The 9196-nt window shown below is 40.8% G+C and overlaps 2 non-coding genes across 2 annotated transcripts; one reads left to right on the plus strand and one right to left on the minus strand.

Moving 5' to 3' along the window:
* Nucleotides 1-1216: 1216 nt before the first annotated feature.
* LOC114813081 lies at nucleotides 1217-1353 on the minus strand. Its single transcript, XR_003760692.1, has one exon. It is a non-coding gene; the product is annotated as a small nucleolar RNA SNORA7 (small nucleolar RNA).
* A 7551-nt stretch (nucleotides 1354-8904) lies between these two features.
* Nucleotides 8905-9041, plus strand: LOC114813059. Its single transcript, XR_003760671.1, has one exon. It is a non-coding gene; the product is annotated as a small nucleolar RNA SNORA7 (small nucleolar RNA).
* The last annotated feature ends 155 nt before the right edge of the window (nucleotides 9042-9196 follow it).

Below are 9196 nucleotides of genomic sequence, written 5' to 3' on the forward strand. Positions count from 1 at the left end.
CTCTTTCCACTAGATCACACTGCCTCTCTCATCTTCTCTCATCCTGATCCTCACCACAGACTCTTCCATAGTCAGGCGGCAAAAGAAATAAAAAAAACAACAACCAGTAACAAACCTTCAATAACCTTTTTAGAAACAAAAAAAGAACCCTAAACAAACTTGCTGAATATAACCATATTGTGTTATCATTTTTTCCTCGACTTGAATCTTCTCACTGACAAGGAATGTATTATTTTGTTACGTAATGTTGCCACTGTGCCATGTATACTCAGGTATTTCGGAAATAGAGATCCAACCTGTTTGTTTGTTAGATTTTTAGTGTCTTTCTTCAGTATAGTGCACATTAACCAGGCACCGAACTCACATCTGAACAGATCTATGCACCAAAAATTTATTACCTGCATCTGCAAAATGAGTATCTTAATTAGTACCTGTATATTTGCAGTTCTTTAACTCGGATTCATTGACAAAGATATAAAAAAAATTTATATTCCTAATATTCTCAGTATTAGAGTAATGTGTATAATTTTGAACTCCATGTTCATCATCATCAACAACAAAAAGTTCTTATTGAGTGCTCACTTAGCGAGGCGGGGAGAGGTCAGAAAGAGAGTACTGAAAATAGTGCAATAAAACCCGTGAGACTATAAAGGCTTTGGGATTATTTTCCTGGAAAAGAGAAGATGGTCTTAAAAAAGTGTGAAAGGTTATTAGAAAGAAGAAAATGACCAGCTTTTCCCTAGAACTATATTGCAGAAAAGCAGGTTTAGGTAGTGGAGGATTTAGGCATTGGTTAACCTTGACAAAGTTGCTTCTCTTTGGCTCACCTCCCCCTATACCTCTTTGATTGCTTTTTTCCTGCACTACATTAAATAAAATTACACTAAATTAGTCAACAAGAAATGATACTTTTTGCTGTTCCTCAAAGTTTAGGTGAAAAAAAAATTAGGGGAGTGCAAACTGGCATGCCCCTGCCTGTTACCATGACCTCCCTTGTCTTATGCTGTCGAGTCGTCTTGAACACACAGCGATACCATGGACACATCTCTCCCAGGACGCCTCATCTCCATCTGCAATTGTTCTGGTAGTGTAGCCCTAGAGTGTTGTTGGTAACAATGCGCAAGTCGTTTACCATTGCCTTCCTCCACGCAGTAAACTTGCGTCTCCACCCTCAACTCTCTTCCATGCCTCTGCTGCTCAGTACAGGTGAATTTTGACTTGTAGCAGATTGCCTTCCACTCGCTAGCCACTGCCCAAGCTAGGAATGGAACGGGTAGCCTCTGCTTGCCTCTCCCTCCCATAGCTGAGACTGGTAGAGTACTGGAAACTCTCCAGGTGTTATCCTGAGAGGGGTATGCCCTCCTTAGAGCACAAAAAATATTTCTGAACCAGACCCAAGCTAGTCACCCCACTATACATTCTGTCTCCCACAGTGTCAATGGAAACCTAACAGCTGGTCTTCTTCAAAGCCATCCTAATGCTTAAAGATATACTGTTCAACATCTTTAACTTTCCTTCTTGTAATTCATTTAATACTGCTCACATTAATTTATCCAAACCCCTCTAGAAATTACTGCTATTTTTGAGTTGGACTACTTTCTGGATAAACAGAAAGTAATGCAACCCTAGTAGTTACAACCTGTAGTCGAAGTCTAATCCTGGCTCCACCACTTGTCTATTGTGTTACCTTGAGCAAGTCACTTAACCTCTCTGTGTCTCAGTTATCACATCTGCAAAATGGGGATTCTCCCTCCCACTATGACCGTGAGCCCCATGCGGGACCTGATTACCTTGTTACCTACCCCAGCACTTAGTACAGTATTCATTCATTCATTCAATCGCATTTATTGAGCGCTTACTGTGTGCAGTGCACTGTACTAAGCGCTTAGTACAGTATTTGACATACTGTAAGCGCTCAGCAAATACCACAATTATGGTACTTAGTAATAACAATTACAGTAATAAATCCCATTTGCCCCATTTCTCATGTGATAAGGCGATTGTAGTCTAATAGAACTCTGCGTTAAAGAAAACATGCATCATAGTACTCTCTTCAGGTCTGACCACACACATATGCATAACCACTTCTTCGTACCAGATTTCTCTATACCCAGAGGGGCAGGAGTTGTCAGAAGAACCTTCCCTGATTCTGCCATCATGTTCTATCCAAAACATATAGTCAAAGCACACTTCTCTCAATCACATTTATTGAGCACTTACTATGTAGTAAGTGCTTGGGAGAGAACAAAATAACTGATTTGGGAAACCTGTCCCCTGCCCACATGGATACACTGAGTATGTAGCATACCCACTGTGTGAAGAAACATTTCTTTTTGTTTGTTTAGAATCTATCAACTTGAAACTCCAACTCAAAACTCCAAAAAGCCCCTCTCCTTTTAGTGTCGAGTGATTTGGTGAACAGCAGTTCAATGTTCAGTTCATCCTGTGCACACCCTTTTTATTCTGGCATTAGCAACTTCAGGATGATTGTGGAATCTTCTTTGAAATTCCAGAATAGGATAGACAGTATTCTAATAGTAAAAATTGTAAAAATATAGATCTTGGCTGAAGGGAATGTACTAAGTAGATAATCTATTAAACTATGATGCCACAAATATAGTTTCACATTTGAATCATTTTGTGGTTTAAATTATAAAACATTTCCTTAAGGGTGAGAAAGTAGTGGTTTTGAAAAACGAATATGATTATCCAGTTTTGTATTTTTTCAAAAGGTAAAATATTGAATACCTAAAAACCTTATTTATCCAAATTAGAACCTGAAAACAAGACAATGTACATCCATTAATCAACCCCCAATTCATCTAGTTACTAAATCTCTAGGGCAAGTCTGCTTTGTAAGATAGCCATCATTTATAGCACAACTGAAAAAAAAAAGTTGCCTCAAATTTTCTTCTAATTGCATCTCAGGGTATTTTCAAATTTTCACATTTGTGAGCCTGGTTAGCCCCTAACCTCTCTGCTCTCTCAGTTTTTGGAGGGCTCAGACATATCATGCTAAAAAGGCTTGTTACTGTGGAAGCCTCTAAATAAGACCCATGAGGAAATATTAAAAGAATTGGGATTATTTGACATGGAAAAGAGAAAACTCTTCATGTCATACAAAGGGCTTCTGGGAAGAGTTGTTTGTTTTTTTGATACCAAGAGTTCTCATAAAATTAAGTATTTAAAGAAATGTTGTTATAAAGAAGAATGAACCAAAATTCTCCAAATTAAAAAAAGTCTTCCATATTTTAAAAATCCTGAACAGTTCACGATCAGACACAAGAACCTAAATGAAAATAAGTGTTTTCTCTGTAATGGCCACAACGGACATATCATATCTTCCAGACAGAAATAAGGAAACCTTGCAGCCTATCTCCAGCATTTATTTCAGTGGAAATTGGAAGCCTTTGCAGGCAGTCTTGGTGTTCCTGATCAAGAAATTTTCTTAAGAAAGCAGCCTCAAATGTCTACTGTTCTGGGAGCTGTTATTAACCACAAAAGGGCTCCAACTTTTGCCATGAAGTAACTGGCATACTATGTAACTCAAACCTTTCTCAAGCATCTCAGAATTTTTAGGTGCCAAATCATGTCCCTCATTTATGAATTATACATTAGAATGATAAATATGAACAATTATTCCCGTTGTTAAATTTTTTTAAATCTCAGCTGCAGTAAATAGAATCTAGAGTTATTCCCCCTCTAAATATTGGATTCAGGCCTAGTGTGTGTGCCTAGGTGTATAGTTGAATGCAGTATTAGAAATAGTAGAGATGTGAATGGTAGAGATTTCCTCCTTAATCATAGAGACTTCTGGAGAAGGGGAAAAAAAAAGCTGTACCACAAAAAGTTTCTTGGTAGAGAGATTTGATGAACCTGGTATTTGTTGTATTGTACTTTCCCAATAATAATAATAATAATCGCATTTGTTAAGCACTTACTATGTGCGAAGCACTGTTCTAAGAGCTGGAGGGGATACAAGGTGATCAGGTTGTCCCATGTGGGGTTCACAGTCTTAGTCCCCATTTTACAGATGAGGTAACTGAGGCACAGAGAAGTTAAGTGACTTGACCAAAGTCACACAGCTGACAAGTGACGGAGCCGAGATTAGAGCCCATGACCTCTGACTCCCAAGCCCGTGCTCTTTCCACTGAGCCACGATGCTTCTCAAGCACTTAGTACTGTGCTCTGCACATAGTAAGCACTCAAGCACCACTGATAAACTGATTATTTAATACCAAGTATTGTGCTAATCCCTGCTGGAAATATGAGATAATTATATCAGACACAGTCTCTAGCCTACATTGAGATCACAATCTAAAATGTGTGAGGAAAAATATTTAATTCCTATTTTTAGAGATGGGGAAACTGAGGCACAGAGAAGTTAAATGACTTGCCCAAGTCATACAGCAGGCAAGTGGCAGAGCCAGGACTAGCACCCAGGCCTCCAGTCTATCCGTTCTGTGCTCTATCCACTAGACCACACTTCTTCCTCCTCAGATTTGTACTGCCTACTTTGTATTCACCAAATTCATTCATTCACTCATATTTATTGAGCACTTACTGTGTGCAGAGCACAGTACTAAGCACTTGGAAAGTACAATTCATCAATAAAGAGAGACAATCCCTGCCCACAACAGGCTTACCGTGTAGAAAGGGGGGAGATAGACATGAAAACACTTGTTTTGATACACAGGCATCAAAAGCATCATTATAAATAGACTTGTAGATATATACACAACAAAACAAGTCAAAAGTTAATGTAAATAAATAGAATCATAGATATGTATATGTATTCACAAATGCTGGGACGATAGGGGGGTTAGAGCAAAGGGAAGGAGTGGGGGTGAAGTTGGGGGGAACTGAGGAAAAGGGGGGCTTAGTCTGGGAAGGCCTCTTGGAGGAGGTGAGCCTTCAGTAGGGCTTTGAAGGGGGGAAGTGTGATTGTTTGGCGGATTGAAGGAGGGAAGGCATTCCAGGTCAGAGGTAGGACATGGGCCAGAGGTCCACGGGTATATCTGCTCATCTTAATGCCCAGCCAATTTTGATTCAAACCCAACTTGACTCTGGCAGGATATGATGGGAGAACTTTCCTTCCATCTGGGAAAGTGTTCTGTGTCCCATGGAAGCCTCAAGACCTAGCTTTCCTAACTGCAGAGCTCCTTGCTGCTATTGCCCTGGCCTCTGATGAAAAGTATTTATTGAACACTTACTATGTTCAGAGCACTATATCAAGTGCTTGGGAAAGAACAAAGAAAGAAAGAATTAATAGTAATGATCTCTGACTTGTATCTCTGATTGTAGCCAAGGAGCTACAGTCTACTGGGGAAGACCGACACTAAAATGAACTACAGCTAGGAGGAAGAAGATATGAATAAGTTATGCCATTTGTGTTTATTGTGTGCCAAGCACTGTACTAATCCCTGGAGTAAATGCAAGACAAGTAGGTCAGGCATAGTTCCTGTTCTACACGAGGCTCACAGTCTAAGGAAGAAGGACAGCAGATACTGAATCTCCATTTTACAAATGGTAAAACTGAGGCACAGAGAAGTTAAGTAACTTGCCAAAGGTCACAGAGAAGGCAAGTAGCAGAGACCTCCAAGAGATTAATTTCTTTTGTTACCACCATATTCCCCCCTACTGTCACTGCAGCACTTCTGTGCCATCTAAGCATTTTTAAGTACTCACTACTCATTGTAATAATTATGGAATTTGTTAAGCATTTACTGTGTGCCAAGCACATTCTAAATACTTGGGGTAGATACAAGGTAATCAGGTTGGATACAGTTCCTGTCCCACGTGGGACTCACAGTCTTAGTTCCCCATTTTACAGATGAAGTAACTGAGGCCCAGAGAAGTGAAGTGACTTGCCCAAGGTTACACAGCAGACAAGTGGCGGAGTGGGATTAGAACCCATGACCTTCTGACTCCCAGGCCTGTGCTCTATCCACTGCTTCGTCTGCTTCTAGTACTTACTAACATATCTTCTATGTGAATTATGTTTAGCCTGCCAGAGACAATGAGTAAGATGTCCCTTTTTATTCTCACCCCTCTCATGGTCTCTAATTTTGCTGCTTTCTGTGGATTCTGCAAGCCCTTCCTGTTCATCTTGGGATTTTCAATCCTGACAAGCACGTGATTTGTGAAGAGGAAGGAGGTTGTACATATATTATCTCCACTTTGCCCTTCACCTTATTTTTTTAATGTATTTTAAGTATTCTTTTTTGAAAACAAATCTATAAATGTAGTTTTGCTTCTATTTTCTCTAGTGAACTTAGTTTTAGTGATTTGCATCCTTGGATACTTCAAACTTGGGCCAAAATTTTGATTTGAGTACCTCCTGTTCACTAAGCGTCATTATTACGTGAGAGAAGACAAAATTTGGGGAACATCAACTGGGGGTCTGATGGAAACTACTCAAGAAAAAGTGTCAGATACATCAAAGGATTGGCATGTTGGTCTTTCTGTCTGGGAAAAAAAAATGAGCATCAGACTCGAGAGGAATGCAAATCCACAAGGCTGTAATTACAAAGAGATAGGGAGGATGCCATTTGTCCAATTTTATACGGAATTCTTTTAGCGGGTTTCTTCCGGTACAGAATGAATATAGCATCAGACCGCTCTGGGTCTAGTGCTTATATTTCAAATGCACAGCTACTCATCACCTCAGGAATCTAGAACCTAGGGACACAATGGCTTTGAAACAAGGTGGGGCCAGGGTAACGTGATGAACGCTGTAGGTCCTACGAATTTCCACGAAGAACCTTTTCGTGTGTCCTTACGACATCGCTACAATTCGCTAGCCAACCTATTGCTTCTGGCTCGGCTTAGGGGCAGCATTCTTATGGGCCATAACACTGGTCACACTAGAGAAAAATGTGAGGGAACGGGGGACATATCTTGATTAGGAAGGCAAAAAAAAGAAAACCTGTCGAAAAGAGGAATTTAAAATAGTAGCGTGCCCTAGTGGAAGAGCACAGGCCTGGGAGTCAAAGGACCTGGGTTCTAATCTTGGCTCTTCCACTAGCCTGCTGTGTGACCATAGGAAAGTCACCTAACTTCTCTGTGCCTCAGTTTTCTCACCTGTAAAATGGGAATTCAATTCAATTCGATCTCCCACCTACTTAGACCACAAGCTCTAATGTGGGACAGGGATTTTATCCAATCTGATTAATTTGTATCTGCTTCAGCACTTAGTATTTGACACATAGTAAGCCCTTAAATACCATTATTGGGTCCAATTAGTAATCTAGTCAATATCTGATTAACTGTGCCAAGGCAGCATGGCCATTCGAGACTTCAGGAGCCCAGATGGAAGCTTTTGCCAAGGGTAAGACTTGCTTTATAGTCTTATTCTGGCAGTTTGAGGCAGAGTTTGAGTGTACTCTCTCTTCCCTCCCCCCAAACTTGCTGAATTTTATTTTTCCCCACAGCCATGCAGAAGGCAATGGCACTAATGAGGGTGGTGGAGCTTCCTCTATATCCTCACAGCTATTATGCAGTCAGTTCTGAATAATCCTAAGGGTCTAGGGAGCAGCAAGGAAGAGGCACTCCTTCACCTCTCTGGACAAAGTCATAGCTGCCTGGAATATTCTCTCTTTCCATCTGGCTGTTTCATTCTCAGAGGCTCCTTTTTTTTTCATGATATTTGTTAAGCACTTACTATGTGCCAGGCACTGTACTAAGCACTGGGGTAGATACGAGCTAATCAGGTTGGACACAATCCATGTCCCACTCGGAGCTCAGAGATATAATTTCCATTTGATAGATGAGGTAACAGTCACAGGCACAGAAAAGTTAAGTCACTTGCCCAAGGTCAGAGACCAGACAAGTGGCAGATCCAGGATTTGAACTCAGGTCCTTTGACTCCCAGCCCCAGGCTCTTTCCGCTCGACAGTGCCACTTCTCATCTCTCTGTCCCTGTCTCTTCCATCCCATTATTGACCTTTACAAGACTGCTCTTGGGAGGCACCAGGGACCCTACTCTTACTTCAGCATAAAGTTAAGTTTTATGCTTTCAGAAGCATAAAATGCTTAACCCACTGTGATGTCCGCCTCTTTACTCCAGCAAGACAGCTGTGAATTCTGTCTCCTCAAAACTGCACGAGACACTTAGCTTCTTCCTAGGGCAATTCCAATTTCAGCTTTAATCCATGACACATTCCAGACTTTAGGTTCTAGATCCCTTAGGAGAGCACTTTTTTTACAACCCCTTAGCAGTTAGGCTGTCTATTCTGAATAATGCCAAGGGTCTAGGCTGGAAGCAGGGTGCCCTCCATGGGAGTTCAAATTCTCTGCTTTTCCCTTCTTTAAAGCTACAAAAACTTCACGGCCCAGTGTCAAATATGCCTCACAGATATTCTTCCCTGGATAGAGTACACTAATTACAAGGGCTAATATATCTTTTGTGGTTTCATTATGTTACCTTTATTGCAATTTCCCAAATGAAAGAGATGCATTAAATTTCTATTTATGGAAGCAAAATAAAAATCCCTGAATGCCCAGATTCTGCTCTTCACAGATGGATTCTTTCTATCTTGATTCTTCCTTATTTTGAAGGATATGTAAATTCAGTTTGTGGTATTGCCTGGTGAAGAGGCTGTGTAAACATACTGCAATCACCACCTTTGCCCCACATGATCCCTGAACCTGAACTTACTTGATCTATCGAATAGGGGAGAATCAACAGCCCTTAGCAAAACAACCTAAAATTTCAAATCCTGTAATGTCTTTATTTTACTCTCACATACTTATTATGAAAGGACAAAGGGCATAAATCAATTCTTTTCAGAGTATGAGTGAGCTATGCCAAAGATGGATGATATATTGATTTAAGGGATCATTAGTCTAAGAATGAAAACGTTTTAGTTACTTCATTGACAGACATGGTCAGTAGCCTAATGGCTCCTCTCAGGATCACACCTGGAGAGTTTCCAGGAATCTGCCAGTCGCAGCTACGGAGGGACAGTCAAGCAGAGGCCTACCAATTCCATTCCTAGCTTGGGTAGTGGCTAGGGAGTGGAAGGCAATCTGCTACTAGTCAAAACTCACCTGTGCTGGGCAGCAGTGGCAGGGGAGATAGTCGAGGGGTGAGACTCAAGTTTACCGCGCGGAAGAAAGCAATGGTACACCACATCCATATTTTTACGAAGAAAACTGTGTAGACACACTACCAGAATGCAGGTGGAGGTGAGGC

Source organism: Ornithorhynchus anatinus, chromosome 6 (assembly GCF_004115215.2).
Source record: "Ornithorhynchus anatinus isolate Pmale09 chromosome 6, mOrnAna1.pri.v4, whole genome shotgun sequence".
Taxonomy (NCBI): Eukaryota; Metazoa; Chordata; class Mammalia; order Monotremata; family Ornithorhynchidae; genus Ornithorhynchus; species Ornithorhynchus anatinus.